Consider the following 20,586-nt stretch of genomic DNA (forward strand, 5'->3'; position numbering starts at 1 on the left):
TCACCTTTCTCAAATTTAGCTTAAGGCTTCTCATTAATCTCTTGATTTCTATGCTTATAATCAATGTTCTTACTATCCTTTTCCATGTAGAAGTAGAATTGGGAAAAGTTTTAGAAGAATACCGTTGAGACTTTCGATGGATTTGCCTCTGGATCTTAATTGCAATGTGCAACAACTCCTCAATATCAGAATAAGGCAGTAAATCAGTCTTGTCTGCAATCTCTGTGTTTGACCCATTCAGAAACCGCACCATGAGAGCCTCCATGTCCTCATCGAGATCAAGTCGATCCATCAATGTATCCATCTCCTTGTAATACTCATCCACAGATTTGCGTCCTTATTTCAATGCTTGAAGCTTTTGCGCCATGTCCAGTTGAAAATATTGTGGAACAAAACGCTTCCTCATGGACTCTTTGAACTCTGACCATGAATAAATTGGTGCTTCAAGGTTACTTCTCCTACTTGACATTAATTTATCCCACCAAATTTTAGCATATGGTTTGAATTGAGCAATTGATAACAGTACCTTCTGTTCATCACTAAAATTATGACAGTTGAACACCGACTCCACCGTTTTCTCCTATTCATGGTACTTCTGTTAGATAAAACCTGAGTTTTCCCGTATTTAGATTCACACGATTACATTAATTATCTGTTTGACCATTTGACAAACACGTCGAATGGATTAACGAAATTTTAGACGGCAATTTTGTAGGAAGCGGCACAGATTCAGTGGCCACTCTCCAGCCATTTTTAGAATTGAGTTATATTTAAATAGGAAGTCTGTCTCCTCACTGAGGAGGAATGGCTTGCACGCCTAAAGCTCCGTGATGACACCGGCGAGAGCAATGGGCCCTCCAGCCGCAAAGGCGGTAAGAAGCCGTAGAAATCTCACCGGCGCATGCGCGAGAAAGAAGCGGATCAAAAGAAGGAGGAGCCGACTGATGACGGGCCAATCGAGTGCTCGTACTGTGGAAAGAGAGGTCACCTGAGCAAGAATTGCTGGAGCAAGCTCAGGAACAAGGAGACAACCAAGATGGCCCATGTGGCTCAATCCGAGGAGGACGAGCCGGCCCTTTTCATGGTGACTGCATCAGTCCTACCTGACGTCGAACCTGAGGAAGAACTCTCCAAATCCACAGAGGTAATCGACGACGGCATAACTGCTCCGGTGAGCGTCGAACCCGAGGAAGAGCTCCCCAAATCCACAGAGGTAATGACGACGGCATAACTGCTCCGGTGAGCGTCGAACCCGAGGAAGAGCTCCCCAAATCCACAGAGGTAATCGACGACGGCATAACTGCTCCGGTGAGCGTCGAACCCGAGGAAGAGCTCCAATTGTGCATAACAAAGGCACCAGCTGGGGAGACAATTCAACTGAAGGAGGAGCGAATGTTCGCTCAAATCAGTGAAAGAGGTGAGCAGCAAGAGCACCGGCGATGGGTCCTCGACATGGGGGCAACAAACCATATGACTGGGGCCAAGTCTGCGTTCTCCGAGCTTGACTCGGGGATTCGCGGGATGGTGAAATCCGGCGACGGCTCCATCATCGAGATCGAAGGGCACGGCACCATCCTGTTCGTCGGCAAGGGAGGCAATCATCACAAGCTGACCGGCGTCTACTTCATCCCGAGACACCATCCTGTTCGTCGGCAAGGGAGGCAATCATCACAAGCTGACCGGCGTCTACTTCATCCCGAGACTCAAGGCTAATACTGTGAGCCTTGGTCAACTCGATAAGGCCGGCTGCCACATTTCCATCCAGCGCGGGCTACTTAGGATCCGCGATAATCGACGACGGTTGCTCATGCAAGTTCGGTGCATGGCAAACCGCCTTTACATCCTAAAGCTGGAGATAGAGCAACCAGTCAACCTCTCGGCCAGGTACCGAAAGATGGAAGACCTATTAGGAAGAGGTGAACCACCTGGACTGGCGGCGCGCCAACTCGAAGAAGAGGCGGCTGAACAAGACGTGGAGTCTGGAGGACATGCCGCCCAGGGACACCGAGCCATAGGGCTCAAAATGGAGTGCAAACGAAATAAGGTATACCACAGGTTTTAGGAGGAGATTGTTAGATAAAACCTGAGTTTTCCCTTATTTAGATTCACACGATTACATTAATTATCTGTTTGACCATTTGACAAACACGTCGAATGGATTAACCAAATTTTAGACGGCAATTTTGTAGGAAGTGGCACAGATTAAGTGGCCACTCTCCAGCCATTAAGAAGAAAGATACTACTTGTTAGTTAAATTGTGTTATAATCGTGTATATTCATTAGTTTATGGAATAGTATGTTATATTACCTTAGATTTAAAACATGATGGAAATTATTCAGCATGAACTTTCCAAAGTAGACTAGAATATTCTACTAGTTTTCTATATTAGATCATGAGTTCCTTCATATGCATCCTGACTAGAAGAATTACTAAAAAATTATGGTTTTGTAAGTAAGTAATAATTGGTACACAAATTAACTCACTCCATAAAATTTTCCAACACTATTGTGTTGAATAAGCTATATTGATGTGCATTTTTAAGCACATTATCGAGTAATGTAAGTGAAGTTCAAGCTTGTAACACCCCAATCTCAATAATTACAGACTTACACTTCTTTCAGACAAGCATCCTCCTAGCTTTTACAAGTTTATAGTTTTATTGAAGGTCTTCGAGCGTGATTTTAAAACTGGTTCAGAAGGAAAAGATGCTCGGACACATCAAGGAGCTTAGAAAAATTTTAAAAAAAATGGTAATTTGATGAAAATTTTGGGTCAAAGTCAACTAGGGGCAAAAGAGTAATTTTTCCCCGCACACCACCCTTGAGGGGGTTTAGACAGACCTGCAAGGAAAAGAAAAGAAAAGAAAAGTGAGAGAGAAAAAGAGGAGTTAGGGTTTTTAAGAAGAAGAAGAAGAGGAAGGTGGGTACTACGCTCAAATCCGAACATCGAAGCACTTTCGATCTAAGGTCTCCCTCCAGATCTACTCAGAGGATCAAGAGGAGCGGTCTGAGTGTTCGGATCGTTTATTTTCGACAAGAAACGTGCAAGAACTCGAGGTAAGTCCGCGACCTCTTTTGTTTCGGGATTTCACCCTAGATCTGAGTTTTTGATGATTTAGGTCTTAATAACCAATTACAATAACTTAAGTGAGGATTGTTGCAAATTTTCAGAGGAAACACGACAAAAAATTGTGTCAAAATCGAAATCGAGAATTGTCCAACTTCGGTAAGATACTGATTTTTTTTCTGATTTTCGAACACATTTATTAAGGCGTGTGAATATAAAAAAATGCAGTAAAAATATATCTAGATTGGACTTGAGATCTTGAATTTTCGTGAAGGAATTGAGTTAACTCAAGTTATGGATGGGGAGATAGAAAAATCCAAAAAAAAAAAAAGTTGAATATGCAATTTGATCGGAATGTGGATATTTATTGAATTCAAGCAATCGACGATGGACACGTGACGGCTAGAAAGGGGGGGAGACGCGTCGAGCAATCAGTGGGACACGGCAATCGACGATGGACACGTGACGGCTAGAAAGGGGGGGAGACGCGTCGAGCAATCAGTGGGACACGTGTCAAACACGCAGTGGAGAAACGTGCCCAATGCCGTGCGCTGACACATGTCCAATCGCTAACCCAAATACCTAAACTGGAAACTGACCCGTGCGTTGTGAATCAACTTGACAACCCGCGGTCCAACCCAAATCCTACTCCAAATCCCTACATGCCATGTGTTACGTCTTGAAAATTCGAAGGGTAAGTTTGTGTCCGTTGGGGTTCGAAGCACGCCACTAGCTACATTGACTGCATTTGTGCCCTGCGCGTGGGGGGACCTGCCAGCGCGTGGAGGTGCATGGATCACCTATTCTCACCCGTTTTCGCTCGGTTCGCTAGTTTTTCGTCCTGATTCCAATTCTAATCCTATTTTATTATGAAATAGATGCTTGCAGAGAGAATTCATAATTTTTGGACTCCCTTATGTCTATTAATCAAGTTCGGGAAGACACACAATAGACTTGTAAGTAACCACTTGGAATTAGGAAGTAATACTGTTAAGGTGCGCTTGGTTTTGCATGCATGCTAAAGAAAATTACTTCTAGGTATCTGATAGTCCCCTTAGGAAGTTAATTATATATTTGATGGATTTGCTACCCTAGTGGAATTTTATACTCAGATTTTTTTATGTTTTGTAGAATATCTTACTACTACTTATATTTATTCATGTTATGTTGGCGGACGAAGGTATTTGTGTATCTGCGCTTCGGGTGATGATGGATGTTATCGCCCCGTTGAGCTTGTGTGACTGCATGCATAGTTAATAATACATAAACTCTTGTTGAATGAATGTGTGAACTTATTATATGAATGATAAACAACAGTGTTGAGTTATGCCTAGGGTGTACAAATAAGAATCTGGTTAAATATGCATATTCTTAGAGTTTCAAGAGTGGTAATGGAGTGATTTTATAATACTTACGTGCACAAATAAGAATCTGGTTAAATATACTATTATTTTATCATTTTGTTTAGTTTAAAGAAAATATCCTTTTTTTTTTATTTCATAAAAAACTATCTCAATATTTTATACTATTCAAACGCATTATTTATAATATTAATAAACTAAAAAATTTCGTATATTTTATATTATTTTTATTTATAATAGGAATAAACTAATAAACGGTTGTCTTAATAGATTCATTGATTACTGTTTAATAAACGGTTGTCTTATATGTTACTTAGAGTAATGTGTAAACAATGTATAGGGTTGTGGGATAAAGATGACTTAAAGATGAAAACTAGGGGGACTTCATGCATTTTGTGTGTTCATATACATTTGAATACTTTCCTATTTATGATGATGAGTATGAATGTGATTAAAAATTAAAAGAGAAGATTCGAGAGTAAGAATTAATTAAAAATTGGCCCCTTCGCCCACTATGGCAACTCTTTCGGCTTCAACATTGTCGTTGTCCCTTGCTCTAGATTTCCCCTTCTACTTCTTGGGTTAGACATATTCTCACCAGAGCTAAGGCAACATCGTCGCTAAGCGACTATCCCTCTTCATGGGTTAGACATATTCTTTATAAATGTTATGACAGTGTTTACAATATGTTATGATAATTGCTAAATCCATCCGTATTCTTTATAAAGGTTTAGGGATCTACATATTAAACATCATCGTATAATTGCTAAATCCATATAAGGACCCTCTCCAGAAATTTCTCAAAATAAATGTTGAGAGTGGGATTTGAACCAACATCGTTTCGGACCAAAACTTTTATCTAGCGCCTTAGACCACCTCGACCATCTCAACTTTGATGCTTGAAAAAAAATTAATCAATCTATATTCTTTATAAGGTATCAAAATATTAAACATTGTATGAAAAATAATTGTTGAGAGTGGGATTTGAACCCACGCCCTTTTGGACCAGAACCTTAATCTGGCGCCTTAGACCAACTCGGCCATCTCAACTTTCAAAGCTATAAAAAAAATTAACCCATCTGTATTCTTTATAAAGGTTTAGGGTATAAAAAATAATTGTTCCAGAACCTTAATCTGGTGCCTTAGACCAAATTGGCCATCTCAACTTCGATGCTTGGAAAAAAATTAATCTATTAGTATTCTTTATAAAGGTTTAGGGATCAAAAGATAATATAATTATTAAATCTTATTAGAATCTCACAAGAAATTTTTCAAAATTATTATTAAGAGTGGGATTTGAACCCCTATCCTTTCGAACCAAAACCTTAATCTTGCATCTTAGACAAACTCCAAACTTAATAGTCAAAATCTAGACATTAGTATTCACATATTTCTTACAAAGGTATAGGAATGAAACTAGATTAGGGATGGGCTAAAACATTAAAAGAAATAAAATACCTTAGACCAATTTGGTCATCTCAACTCCAATTGTTGAGATTGCTTGAGGGGACGAGAATCAAATATGGAAAAGACCTCGAAATTTAGATGAAGATTTGTGGAGCTTCTATAAAGGTCAAAGCTGGTGATCTTAGAGCTGTTAAAGAGGACGATGAGAGCTTCCTTTTCATGCCCTAAATTTGAAGAGAGTCTACAAGTGTTATGACCTTATACCGTGAATTCACAATGCATGTTGAATTTTTAAGGTTATAGAAGCATGTTTAGAGCATAAACCAATGATATGAGTAAAATAACGAAAAATGCCCTTACTATACCTTCTATGATGTTTTATGGCTTATACGACTAACCTGAAGTTTTATATGACATCTAGTTATGATGTTATGAACCATATAAATGATATGTATTTTTTGTGATAGGAGTAGAACATCACATGCTTAGGTTATACCCTTAGCTTTTTATGATAGACCCTCTAAAGTCAGAACCATGTACTTACAAACCTATGCATTATTTCTAAGGGTATAGCAAAGCCAAGTAAGTTGATTCGAGAAAAAACACATCCACAACCCTGAGCCAAATACAACGCCCAAACAACTAGGTGTCACTAAATATAAGAGATTCAAACGTGCTATATGCCCTCAGTCATCTTAGACCTCCACCTATTCGATACACCATGATCACATGTATATTCTTTTTGTAGGATGTTAGACTCATACTATGTCACGAGGGATGTAGAAGAATGCTTAATCTATTGACTAAAACCAGAATTTGAATTCTGATTTGAGTCCTTAGCATAGGTTTTTCTAAAATTCATGATATTTATCAGTCATGTGACCTAGCTAGTCTTTTTAGGGGAGTGTTTTTAGGTATAGAACTAGAAAGTATAATGTATGCAAAAGAAAGTACACAACCTAACGGGACCCACCTCCGACCTATGCGATACACCAAGATCACATGTTTTTCTCACTTCAATGGGTGGAATGCCATGTCCATATTCTTTTTGTAGGATGTTAGACTCATATTAGATCACGGGGGATGCACGAGAGAATGTTGAGTCGAAGGGGTGAAACCAAAATTGAAATTCTTATTTGAGTCCCGAACATAAGTTTTTCTCAAAGTCATGAAGCTTCTTTTCTAGGAACATAGGTTTTAGGTATTACAAAAAACTGAGATATTCATGATTATAGAACCATGAATAAAACGACAAATTATTTTTTCCGACCCAAATGTTCTGGTGAATGTAGAAGTCAAAGAACATTATGAATCTTTCATCGATCTGATTGATAATTATTTAATGTATAAGTATCCTTATCAAATGCAACTAAAGTTTAAATATAGTTGAAATTCATGTAGGTAAATCTATAAAAACACTATTATCATATCATAATAACCTTGTTACTAAGATTAATTGATAGACGGTGATATTGTATTCTAACTCTATGAGTCAATATAATTTTGTAAAAATTATGATGTAAGAGAAGAAAAAAAGTCCTTGTAGAAATGGTCGCATAAAAAACTGAAATATACGCCATTACCAGACTCTTCTTAGGAGATAGAGACTGCATATGAATTTGATTGCCTTTAAAACTATCTATAAAAGAGAGATTTTGGAAGAGTAGTAAAGTTAGTTTATAACATTTTAATAATTGGGATTGCCAAATATCATAATCGCACTCTTGTGGCAGTGGGACAACGATTGTGTGACACTTGTTCTAACTCACTAAACAAGTCAGTCATGTGAAAATTGAACTTTGTGGACAATCTTAACGTATGATCGATCCTCGAATCACATTTAAGATAAACTATTTCATAAAAAGTGAGAGAAGAAATGAGTTGAAAACAACTTGAAAGAAAGTAATGTTATATGCTAAAAGCAAATAAGCAACAACCAAACCTTTGATGGCGTATAACCTGGTAGGAAGAATCGACAACTAGTCACATCCTCTATAGTTGACAGCAACATACCTTCAACAAACATGACCGTGACATCCTTACCCACTCAATTGGTTGACGTCTTTGTCAACCAACCCTTTGCGAACTTAGCAATGTAGGATAAGGTTGACTTCAAGTCTCTCGATGCGTTTCTAGTTGATCTCAAATTAAAGAGCCTCTTCTAATCTACCAAGAACTATTGAAAATCACTTCTTGGTTCGTTAACTCTTCACGTCTTATCAACTAGAATCTCTCCTACTTCCTTCGTAGCAGGAGATCATACTGCCTTCTTGTGCCTAATGTCTTCCTGGTCAGGATAGTAACATTGACAATAAGACTGAATCCTTTACCAACAACTTGGACTTCAAGTTACTGACATGGACAACAGGGCTAGTATGCATCCATAAGAGAAATTGAATCATGTATGATGTTTTCCCGACCTTCTTATGACTTCGGCTGATCCATAGTATTTTTGCACCACTCGTTGGTTTTTATTGCTTTGAAATCGAAGTTGATCTAATCTTAACGTGATTAGAACTCTTTCTATTTTGGAATTGTTGTGGCCTACATTTTCTATCCGATCTTCTATTCATTCGTTTAGATTTTTTCTTAAATAAACACACCCTTCAATTGAAGTGTTGGTTTGGGATCTCTCTAGCATTCAGGTGATCACTGTGATCATATGAGCCTTTGTTGGTCTAATAAATACATGCAGCTATACTACCCCTGTAGTGCCATGCGTGAAAATGTGTGTAGAACTCCGTTGCAGCATGTGAAGTGCATGAATGCCATTTTATTCGTTTGACCTTTGTTTAATTGTTTCTCATTTCGATTTTGATTTTGATACTAACCTTATTTTTATGTTAATTAGGTTTTACCAATGCATTTTTGTGTTAATTATGACCTACAAGCACAAAAGCAAGCTCAAAAAGGCACGCTACATCCTGATAAGTAGCCACATGAACTTTAGGTAAGTAATACTTGTAGGGATTATTAGAATGTGCTAGCATGCAAGTGCTTCTTACCTTAGGTGATCAGAATATGCATATTAGGACTACAAAAGAGTAATTTTAGATGAGAACGCATTATATGTATGATATGAAAAATTATCGATATGCTCCTAGGGTAAGATTTTGAGATACATGTTGTTTTTAAAATTTTTCGTAGAGATAGAAAGAGAATATGCATGACTAAGATATCATATGAGTAATATGGATGAGTATACTACTTAAGATGTAAGAAGTTATCAAAATTATCTATTATGAGATTTAAGATAAATTTTGTATTAAATGCTTTCCATTGTGTAAGAAAGGAGGAAGCGCTAGTGATATGTGTTCTAGCTTCTGGTTGAGTTGCAAATGTTTTAGTTTCTACTTTTAGTGCTTTAGGTGATTGATAGAATATCTCACTAATAGCTTTAGGTGATTGATAGGATATCTCACTTATAAACTTGCACAAATATTTTGATTATGTATATCATGCACTAGGTGTTTAAGAAGATAATCTTCCTAGTAAAATATGTACAAGAGAACCAAGTTAAGACTAAGGCATAAAAGCTAGAGCGATTTCGAACCAACTCAGGTCAGTACATTTTCAGTAGATTGAGCACTCTAGAATCATAAGCAGCAATCAAAGATTTAGACCTGTGTGCACCCAGAGTATAGATTAGCCGATGAGCTATCCTAAACGTCTTAGAAACAATAGTTGAGAATCAAACTACATATACATCCTATGAAGCTAAAAAAATTTCATGGCACCCAAGAAAAAATTTGAAGGACTTATGAGATCGCTCGTAACATGAATATTTCATTGTGAGGAGTCCTTATCATGTGTAGAATAAACCCACTTTGAGTAGGAATAGGAGACTACATAAGTAATTAACTTGAACTGTCACTAATTGTGTATGGAATCTAACGTCAAAGTTGACTTCGGAGCGGCCCAAGATGGTAGGAAAGAGTCAGAATAGCAAAAACGGGATCCAAATAGTAAACCCAAACCAAATGCACTTAATATGAGTCGTAGTCGCACCTAACCGTGGATGAAGGGGTGCAGGTTAGCAATTTCGATATTTCTTTTCCTAACCCATATCAACATAATTGTATTAAAATGGATGCAATTGGAAGAAAACTAATCTACTTGCCAAAATAGTTTCTTCCAATAGATGATCTTTCCTTCACAAATATGGACTGAACCAAAATTACACGTCTCGTCTCTTCACATGATATCAGACTTAACTTCAAAGATCGAAGATCTCATGAAAGAGGTTAAAAAAATAATAAAAAAATTGAAACTCGACACTTACGTCACTTTTGAATTGTTCAAACACAACACTATCTAATTTCGAGCGTTCCAAACCATCAAAGTGCACAGGATAGAAAAGGAAATCACCCATCCGATTTTATATCTTCAGTTCTTGGAGAACTTTGTGTGGAAGATTGGAGATTGTTGGGAGAGAAAATCTACATTGGTTAATTAAAAGGATGATTATGGATTTATAAGTATTGAATACATCTCTATTCGTATGAGATCTTTTGGAGAAAATAAAAGCAAAGTCATGAGAGATTATACTCAGAGTGAACAATATCATACCAATGTGATGTTCGTGATTCCTAACATGAGTTATGCCCTTAACTTAGCCATGTCAATAGAATCCTCAAATGTCGAACAAAAAAGTTGTGGATCTCAAAGGTGTTGTCAAAAGTGACTCAAGTGTCGAACAAAAGGTGTACTTTGTTCGAGGGCTCCAGAGAAGGAGTCGAGTCTCGTTTAAGAGAAGGTTGTTTGAGGGATTTGTAGGCCTTAGGGGAGGCTCTATGGTGTACTTTGTTTGAGGGCAGAATTGTTGGGAGAGGAGTCCCATATTGGCTAATTAAGAGAATGATTATGAGTTTATAAGTAATGAGTACATCTCCATTGGTATGAGACATTTTGGGGAAACCAATAGCAAAGCCATGAGAGCTTATGCTCAAAGTGGACAATATCATATCATTGAAAAGGTTCGTGATTCTGAAGGTCCAAGGCGAATTGCACAACCTTTATGATTGGTGACAAAGCCAAGGAAACACATATGTCAAATCCTATCCTCAAGAAACACATGTGCCAAATCCTATCCTCAAGACCGTTCTCATTTGGATAAGGTACCATTAGTAGATATTGTCGTTTTTGGAATTTCCTTTTCAATCTTCCTCTCAAGGTTTTAAAACTCGTTTGCAAGAGAGTAGTTTCCACACCCGTATAAAGAATGTTTCGTTCTCCTTCCCAACTGATGTGAGATCTCACAATCCACCTCCTTTCGAAGCCCAGCATCCTCGTTGGCATTCGTTTCCTTCTCCAATCGATGTGGGACCCCCACCATATCCACCTCCCTTCAGGCCCCAACATCCTTGCTAGCACATCGCCTCATGTTCGCCCCCCTTCGAGGCTCAACCTTCTTGCTGGCACATCACCCAGTGTCTAGCTCTAAGACCATTTTTAACGGCCCAAACCATTGCTAGTAGATATTGTCCTTTTTGGGTTTTCCCTTTGCTTCCCCTCAAGGTTTTTAAAACGCGTCTACTAGGGAAAGGTTTCTATATCCTTATAAAGAATAAATGTTTCTTCTCCTCCCGAACCAGGTGGGATCTCACATGGTCTCACTTAATTCATGACCCCTTCTTTACTTGGATGTCAGATTTATAGCCTTGAGTAAAGCGTAAAACTATAGCAAAATTTATATGGTGAACGTTATCACAAAAACACTATAAAACAATTTAATATAAGTTATATCTTCGTATTCATGTAAAAAGTTTCACTATAAAATTTGGGTCGTCCATTGACAATATGAGTTTGGATTGTAATTTTAGAGATTGAAAAATGAAAGAAGGAGAATAAGAAGACGTTAATGCTTTAACGACACACGAACACTAAATTTTGGGTGTCCCCGGGAAAACAAAGTCGGCCACTTCGTCTCGTACACCCATTAGGCGGCTTGCCAACTCTAGTAGGACTTAAACTATAAAGTGGGTCAGTATAATCTTATATCTTTCTATTGTGTCCTTGCACGTACGCAAACCTCCTATCTGAACTTTACTAATAGGATTAGAATCGAGGATGTGTTGTGGCGACCTTTGAGGAGTTAAATGTGATGACCGAGAATTAAGGAAAAAATCTGTTCTACATCTATAAAAGGATGTCTCTTAATTTCGTGAGTCACTAAAATTTTCTAGCCCATTTAAATTATTTAGAGATGAGTTTTTAGATTATTTTATATAAATGAGGTGAGCCATTACCATATAATTCTACAAATTAGAGTTTAAATATGTAAGAGTTCAATGAGTAGCTTTTTAAACTAGCATCAAGAAGCGTAATGACCTTGGCTTAAGCCTCAATCGTGAAAATTAGAGTTCATAGACGTCTTGGGTAAGGGTTTCGTAAGTTTTTTTTTCTTTTCAAGAAACCCTCGAACGTGCACAAGATAATCATTTATGATGTTAACCTTGAACAGATCTACGAGACTTGAGGGGGCGGTAGCCGTCGGAAAGAATCAGGAGGGAAAAGAAAAGGTGAAGAGTCGGCGAGTGCAAAGGTGAGGGAAGGAGGAAAGGGAAAAAAAAAAAAAACAGGGGAAGGGGAAGGGGAAGGTTGCGCGTGTCCCGCGCTGCCTAGCACAGGCTGACCCGGACTTGCGACCCACACGACCCTAGTAGCAATCCGGCCCGTGATGGTCCGACCCAGTTCAATCCAATTTGGCCGATTTTTCCCTCTTTTTGTGTAATTCTCCCCTTTTAAACCAAATTTTGGCATAATTTTCAAGTGTATTCCTCATTTTTACCAATGTAGGAATTGTTTGAGTTGTTAGACAAATTTTAGAACCCAGGGAAGACGAAAACTCAAACAAATAGTGTCATGCCTCCGAGGTAAGTGGCACCTTGGAACCTTGGATTTAGCTATGCTCGTAGTACGCATGAAAATATGATATGAGTAGCATGTCTTAAAAATTTGAGCATGAAATAAGTTGGTTGATGTATGTAAGAGCACGCTAAACGTTATACGTTATAGTGCATGTTTATCTAGGAATGAAGTATTGAGTTATAATATGTTTGAAAATGGTCTCCCCTATCCTCACCCACTAACTTTTGGCATTTGATTTCTTCATAAAAGTGATTGCAAGAAGAAGGTAGGAATCAGTTTATAGCACGAATTATTGGTTGGGCCAATATAGAGCTTTTAAGGCCTCGATTTCTTCGCAAACTTCTTCCTCTACTTACCATTCCACCTTTTTGGGCAGCTCGATAGAAACCTCATTGACCTCGATTCTTTCATAAAAAATCTTCATCTCAATGCCATGAAGCATAAGACTTGATTACTTTGAAACAATAGTACCTTAGACCCCCTTTCAACCCAAATTCATAATCTAGCACCTTAGACCAACTCAATCCTCTCAATATTAATGCTTAAAATTGATAAATTAATAAATCCATATTTCTTAACAAGGATTAGGGATCAAAATATTAAACCTTAGTTAAAAGAAAATATAATTGATAAATCATATAAGTATCATCAAGAAATTTCTCAAAATATTAAACCTTAGTTAAAAGAAAATATAATTGATAAATCCTTCAAGTTTAGGGATCAAAATATAATTGCTAAATCCATAAAAGGACCCTCAATAAATTTCTCTAAATGAATGTTGAGAGTGGGATTTGAACCCATGCCTTTTCGGACCAGAACCTTCCTAGTATATCATGCACACTAGGAATATTTTGCTAATGTATATCATGCACAAGGTGTTTCAGAGGACAATCTTCCTAGTAAAACATGTACAAGAGAACCAAGTTAAAACTAGGGGATACAAGCTAGAGCGATTTCGAGCCAACTCAGGTCAGTACATTTTCAGTAGATTGAGCACTCTAGGATCGTAAGCAACAATCAGAGATTTAGACCTGTGTGCACCTAGAGTATAGACTAGCCGATTAGTTAGTCTTAAATGTCTTAGAAACAATAGTTGAGAATCACACTATATAGACATTCTAAAAACCTAGAAATTCTCCATGGCACCCAAAAAAAAAAAAAAAAAAAAAATTTAAGGACTTATGAGATCGCTTGTAACATGAATGGATCATTATGAGGAGTTATTATCATGTATAGAATAAACCCACTTAGAATAGGGACAAGAGACTACATAAATGGTTAACTTGAAGAGTTACTATCTGTGTGTGAAATATAACGTCAAAATTGGGTACGGAGTGGTCCAAGACGTGATCCAAATAGTAAACCCAAGCTGAATGCACTGAATACGAGTCGTGGTCACAGTTAACCATGTATGAAACGGTGCAGGTCAACAATTTCGATATTTATTGTTCTAACCCAAATCAACATAATTGTATTAAATGGATGCAATTTGAAGAAAACGAATCTACTTGCCAAAATAGTTTCTTCCAATAGACGATCTTTCCTTCACAAAAATAGACTGAACCAAAATTACACGTCTCTTCTCTTGTGAGAAAAAAAAATCTCTTAGAAAATTTCCTCTTCAAATCATTGTTTCAAGAGTTCTCCACGAATCATTGATCTTTTGTTCAAGTCATAAAAATTCGATTGGCTAAACATAAGAAGTCTTGAAGTTTTGCTAAAACTTTCTCTATGACCTTAAAAGGTAGGCTTGCTTAACTTGAATTTTTTATATTTGATTCCAAATTATTGTTTTAAAATGTTTAGAAATCATATTCTTCGATTAGAGAATGGATAGCTGAGGTAGATCGGACTCAATTTCAAAGATTGAAAAAGAATGAATAGCTGAGGCAAATGAGTCTCAACTTCAAAGATTGAAGATTTCATGCAAGAGGTTCAACAAATAATAAAAAAACTGAAAGCTCGACACTTACGTCACTTTTGAATAGTTCAAACACAACACCATCATATTTCGAGCGTTGCAAACCACCAAAGTGCATAGGATAGAAAACAAAATACAAGAATATCCAAAATCACCCATCCCATTTTGTATCTTCAGTTCTTCGAGAACTTTGTCTAAGATTGGATGCTTGTTGAGTGATGCTACAAAAAAGACTATTACTAAGGGGAGATGAAGCCAATGAAGATTCTATTCATGAATTCAGGAGGATTATTGGGAGAGAAAATACACATTGGTTAATTAAAAGGATGATTATGGATTTATAAGTACTGAATACATCTAAAAGCAAAAGACCTCATACCAATAATCATACCATTGTGATGTTTGTGATTCCTAACATGATATCAGAGTCATGCCTTTAACTTAGCCATGTCAATAGAATCCTCAAATGTCGAACAAAGAAGTTGTGGGCCTCAAAGGTGTTGTCAAAAGTGACTCAAGTGTCGAAAAAAAGGTGTAATTTGTTCGGGAGCTCCAAAGAATGAGTCGAGTCCTTATTAAGAGAAGGTTGTTTGAGGGATTCATAGACCTTAGGGGAGGCTCTATGGTGTACTTTGTTTGAGGACAGAATTATTGGGAGAGGAGTCTCACATTGGTTAATTAAGAGAATCATTATGGGTTTAATAGTAATGAGTACATCTCCATTGGTATGGTACATTTTGGGGAAACCAATAGCAATGCCACGAGAGTTTATGCTCAAAGTAAACAATATCATATCATTGAAAAGGTTCTTGATTCTCAAGGTCCAAGGTGAATTGCACAACCTTTATGATTGATGACAAAGCTAGGGAAACACGTGCCAAATCCTATCCTCAAGACCGTTCTCATTTGGATAAGGTCGGTAACATTTCAAGCCCACCGTTAGCAGATATTGTTGTCTTTGGGCTTTCCTTTTCGGGCTTTCTCTCAAGGTTTTTAAAACTCGTTTTCAAGAGAGTGGTTTCTACACCCGTATAAAGAATGTTTCGTTCTCCTTCCCAACCGATGTGAGATCTCACAATCCACCCCCTTTCGGAGCTCAGCATCCTTGCTTGCATTCGTTCCCTTCTCCAATCGATGTGGGACCCCCACCAAATCTACCCCCCTTCGGGCCCCAACGTCCTTGCTAGCTCATCGCCTCATGTTCGCCCCCCTTCGAGGCTCAACCTTCTTGCTGGCACATCACCCACGTCTGGCTCTAATACCATTTTTAATGGCCCAAACCCATCGCTAGTAGATATTGTCCACTTTGGGTTTTTCCTTTGCTTCCCCTCAAGGTTTTTAAAACGCATCTACTAGTGAGAGGTTTCCACATCCTTATAAAAAATGTTTCATTCTCCTCCACAACAAGGTGGGATCTCACATGGTCTCACTTAATTCATGGACCCCTTCTTTACTTGGATGTCAGATTTATAGCCTTGAGTAAAGCTATAACAAAATTTATTTGGTGAACGTTATCACAATAACTTTAGTAATTAAAAAACACTATAAAACATTTTAATATAAGTTATATCTTCGTATTCATGTAAAAATTTCAATATGTAAAAATTTCAATATAAAACTTTGGGTCGTCCATTGACAATATGAGTTTGGAGGTAATTTTAGAGATTGAAAAATGAAAGAAGGAGAATAAGAAGACGTTAATGATTTAACGACACACGAACACTAAATCTTTTATTTGTAGATTAGCTTAAGAGAATTTTGGGTGTCTCCTCGAAAACAAAGTCAGCCACTTCGTCTCGTACACCCATTAGGCGGCTTGCCAACTCTACTAGGACTTAAACTATAAAGTGGGTCAGTATAATTTTATATCTTTCTATTGTGTCCTTGCACGTACACAAACCTCCTATCTGAACTTTACCAATAGGATTAGAATCGAGTAAGTGTTGTGGCCGCCTTTGAGGAGTTAAATGTGATGACGGAGAATTAAGAAAAAAAAATTTGTTCTACATCTATACAAGGAGGTCTCTTAGTTTACCGAGTCACTAAAATTTCTCTATTTCATCCTATTTTGGCAAGAATTTATGTTGTGATCACTCTAACTTGAATGATTTGATGCAGGTGTGATAGATTCAGACCCTTTACTACCATTTTTTACTCTTGAAGATCAGTTTTTTTTTAGAATTACTTTATACTATTTTTTAACCAATTTAAATTATTTAGAGATAAGTTTTTAGATTATTTTATAAAAATGAGGTGAGCAAATACCATATAATTCTACAAATTAGAGTTTAAATATGCAAATTAGAGTTTAGTTAAACTAGCATTAAGAAGCGTAATGACCTTGGCTTAAGCCTCGAACGTGCAAAGGTGAAGAGTCTCGAACGTGCAAATTAGAGTTTATAGACATTTTGGGTAAGGGTTTCATAAGTTTTTCTTTTCTTTTCAAGGAGCCCTCGAACGTGGACAAGATAATCATTTGCGATGTTAACCTTGAATAGATCTACGAGACTGGATGGGGCGGGTAGCCGTTGGAAAGAATCGAAAGGGGAAACAAAAGGTGAAGATTCGTCGATTGCAAAGGTGAGGGAAGGAGAAAGGAAAAAAAAAAAAAAAAAACAGGGGAAGGGGAAGGTTGCGCGTGTCCCGCGATGCCTAGCACAGGCCGACTCAGACTTGCGACCCGCACGACCTGGACTTGCGACCAACACGACCTGGGTAGCAATCCGGCTCATGACGGTCCGACCCAATTCAATCCAATTTGGCCGATTTTTCCCTCTTTTTGTGTAATTCTCCCGTTTTAAACCCAATTTTGGCATAATTTTCAAGTGTATTCCTCATTTTTACCCATGTAAGAATTGTTTGAGGAGTTTGACAAATTTTGGAACCCACAAAAGACGCAAACTCAAACAAATAGTGTCATGCCTCCCACGTAAGTGGCACCTGGAACCTTGGGTTTAGCTATGCTCGTAGTACGCATGAAAATATCATATGAGTAGCATGTCTTAGAAATTTGAGCATGAAATGAGTTGGTTGATACATGTAAGAGCACACTAAATGTTACGGTGCCTGTTTATCTAGGTATAAACAATTGAGTTATGATATTACCGAAATTGAGAGCATGCTTTTAGTATGATATAAAGCATGCTATGTAAAACCGATTATCTATATTTGAATATAGAATGAGTTGAGATGACACATATTGAATGTGATTATGTATGTTACTAAAGCTCATATGAACTGTCCTATGATTGAGATTTGTGACTAGGTTTCCATGATTAGATCATTAGGCTATGTCTCTGTCACATATGTTCTGATATTAGTGGTTATATGGGGACGATTAGAAGTTCACCAACTAACTCCTAATCGTCACCCTTACTCTATTTTCAGGGGTCCAAATAGCTGAGGCAGATCAGACTCAATTTCAAAGATTGAAAGAGAATGAATAGGTGAGGCAGATCAGACTCAACTTCAAAGATTGAAGATCTCATGGAAAAGGTTAAACAAATAATAACAAAATTGAAGCTCGACACTTAAGTCACTTTTGAATAATTAAAACACAAAACTATCATATTTCGAGCATTTCAAACCACCAAAGTGCATAGGATAGAAAACAAACTACAAGAATATCCATAATCACCCATCCGATTTTGTATCTTCAGTTCTTCGAGAACTATGTCAAAGATTGGATGCTTGTTGAGTAATGCTACAAAAAAGACTATTACTAAGGGGGAGATGAAGCCAATGAAGATTCTATTCATGAATTCACTAGGATTGTTGGGAGAGAAAATCCACATTGGTTAATTAAAAGGATGATTATGGATTTATAAGTACTGAATACATCTCTATTGATATGAGGTCTTTTGAAGAAACTAAAAGCAAAGTCATGAGAGGTTATACTCAGAGTGAACAATATCATACCATTGTGATGTTCGTAATTCCTAACATGATATCAGAGTCATGCCTTTAACTTAGCCATGTCAATAGAATTCTCAAATGTTGAACAAAGAAGTTGTGGGCCTCAAAGGTGTTGTCAAAAGTGACCCAAGTTGCTTACTGAGTGTATTTTATATACTCATTCCTACTACTTTGACTTTCTTTCACATGAGGCGTGATGGAGCAGTCGAGGCAGAGGCGCACACGAGCTGGGGGCTATGGAGTTTTGGGTTGGATCAGTGTCATGTACCCCATTGATATGTTTTCCTTACAAACCCTCTACATTTTGTTTGTATTACTGGATTTTATGAACTACCTGTGTCATTTTCTTTTGTGTGTGCGTTGTGTGTATTTTCAGTTTATGAAGTGTTATCGAACGATGTCGTACTTAATCTTAGTTTCCTTATATGTATGCAAGTTCAAAAGTTTTAAATTTTACGTATTTCTAATTATTTTCAAGTCAGTAACGTAATGGTCCGTGGCTCGAGTTCCTCGAAAATCAGGTTGTTACAACTTACCTTATGGTCCTTGTACATGTCATATTTTTTTAAGTTATGATATTTGATGTGTAATATGTTATGTGACGATTTATGGTATGATATGAGTTATGCTATAATATGAACTATGGTATGATATGAAGGTTATATGATGCATGATCCACCATATGTCACATCATGTATACTATGTTAGCATGTTAATATTATGCCTATGGGATATTGAAAAGTAATGTATGTTAACCATAAAAGATATACCAATGAACGTATGCATGTCTAATAGAAACGTTATGTCATGAAAAGGAATGGAGGTATGATTTGCATCGTAAGTATGTACCATGCTTTGAAACTATGGGACCTCAAACATACTTTATTTCACATGCATCGGGATACTTCTCTAATCATTAGTACAACGCATACACTATGATATTATGTACACCAAGATATTGTGTGCGCTCCTTTGCTTCTATTGCTTTCAGCAGTATGAGTATACACTAGCCCATAGGCAGGCCTAGAGGTACATATACAAGCCCTCTAGTGGGTACATGTGCATGCACATGGGTCGTGTATAGAGAAGTACTACCATTCAACTCTGCCTAGACTAGAAAGTAGAAACTAAAGCCATGATATTTTATGAAAGGATAGGTCCCACCATGATTGCATGTGATTGCATTTTCCAACCCCAATAGTGGAACTACTTACTACGTATTTCTTTAAATACTCAAGCGACATGCTACTTTTTTTCAAGTAAATGTAAGACATCCTTGTATAGATGACGACATCTCTGTGGAATCCATAAGAATAAAGTTAGAGTAGTCGCATTTACATTTAATGTTGTAACCCGTAGATTAGATTATGACATTTGCATTACTTTGAAGTTATTTTTAATTCGATTTTGTGTTTGTTGACCTCATTAATAGTTTAAAATGAATTCTACCAATATTTTAGTTCATGATAACGTTTTAGTTAACTATTTTTCAAGTTTTAACACATATTAGACATGTTAGGCGTATGATAATAACTTTATTTTAGCTATAATAAAAATAAGATAGTTAATATAGGTACATGTAACTCATGCTCAGATCTACCTTATTCAAGATGCTAATAAAGGTGCCTATAACTTTTTCTTGCATAAAGAAAGAAATGGAGGGCAACCGACATTTCTTCTTTACATAATAGATCATGTCGCCATGTGTGCAGTCAACTTCTCCCTACCTGATAGTTAGATGCGGCCATTGTTGTTGCCTTTTACTTACATTTCCATATAACACAAATTTCAATTTCTCAAATCTTACTTTCAAAACTCTTTTTCGAAATTTCTCTGCTCAATTTTCTAAAACATTCTTCTTGAATTGGGGTCAGAGTCTCGAGTATACGTCGCTTGGCCGTAGGCGACGCAAGAACGAATAGGCTTAACTCACTTGTTGCTAGGAAGTGTGTGTCACACAATCGCAAGTCCGCTGCCATCAAAGTGCGATTGTGACAAGTAGTTGATTATTTGTGTCTATATTACATGTGGTAATCTTACGTGAC

At 37.2% G+C, this 20,586-nt stretch overlaps 1 non-coding gene across 1 annotated transcript; it reads right to left on the bottom strand.

Annotated features, from left to right (window-relative positions):
- Positions 1-5,397: 5,397 nt before the first annotated feature.
- Positions 5,398-5,478, bottom strand: TRNAL-AAG. The gene has a single exon. It is a non-coding gene; the product is annotated as a tRNA-Leu (tRNA).
- Between the last annotated feature and the right edge of the window lie 15,108 nt (positions 5,479-20,586).

The sequence above is a fragment of the Cucurbita moschata genome, unplaced genomic scaffold (genome assembly GCF_002738365.1).
Source record: "Cucurbita moschata cultivar Rifu unplaced genomic scaffold, Cmos_1.0 Cmo_Scf00055, whole genome shotgun sequence".
NCBI classification, from domain to species: domain Eukaryota; kingdom Viridiplantae; phylum Streptophyta; class Magnoliopsida; order Cucurbitales; family Cucurbitaceae; genus Cucurbita; species Cucurbita moschata.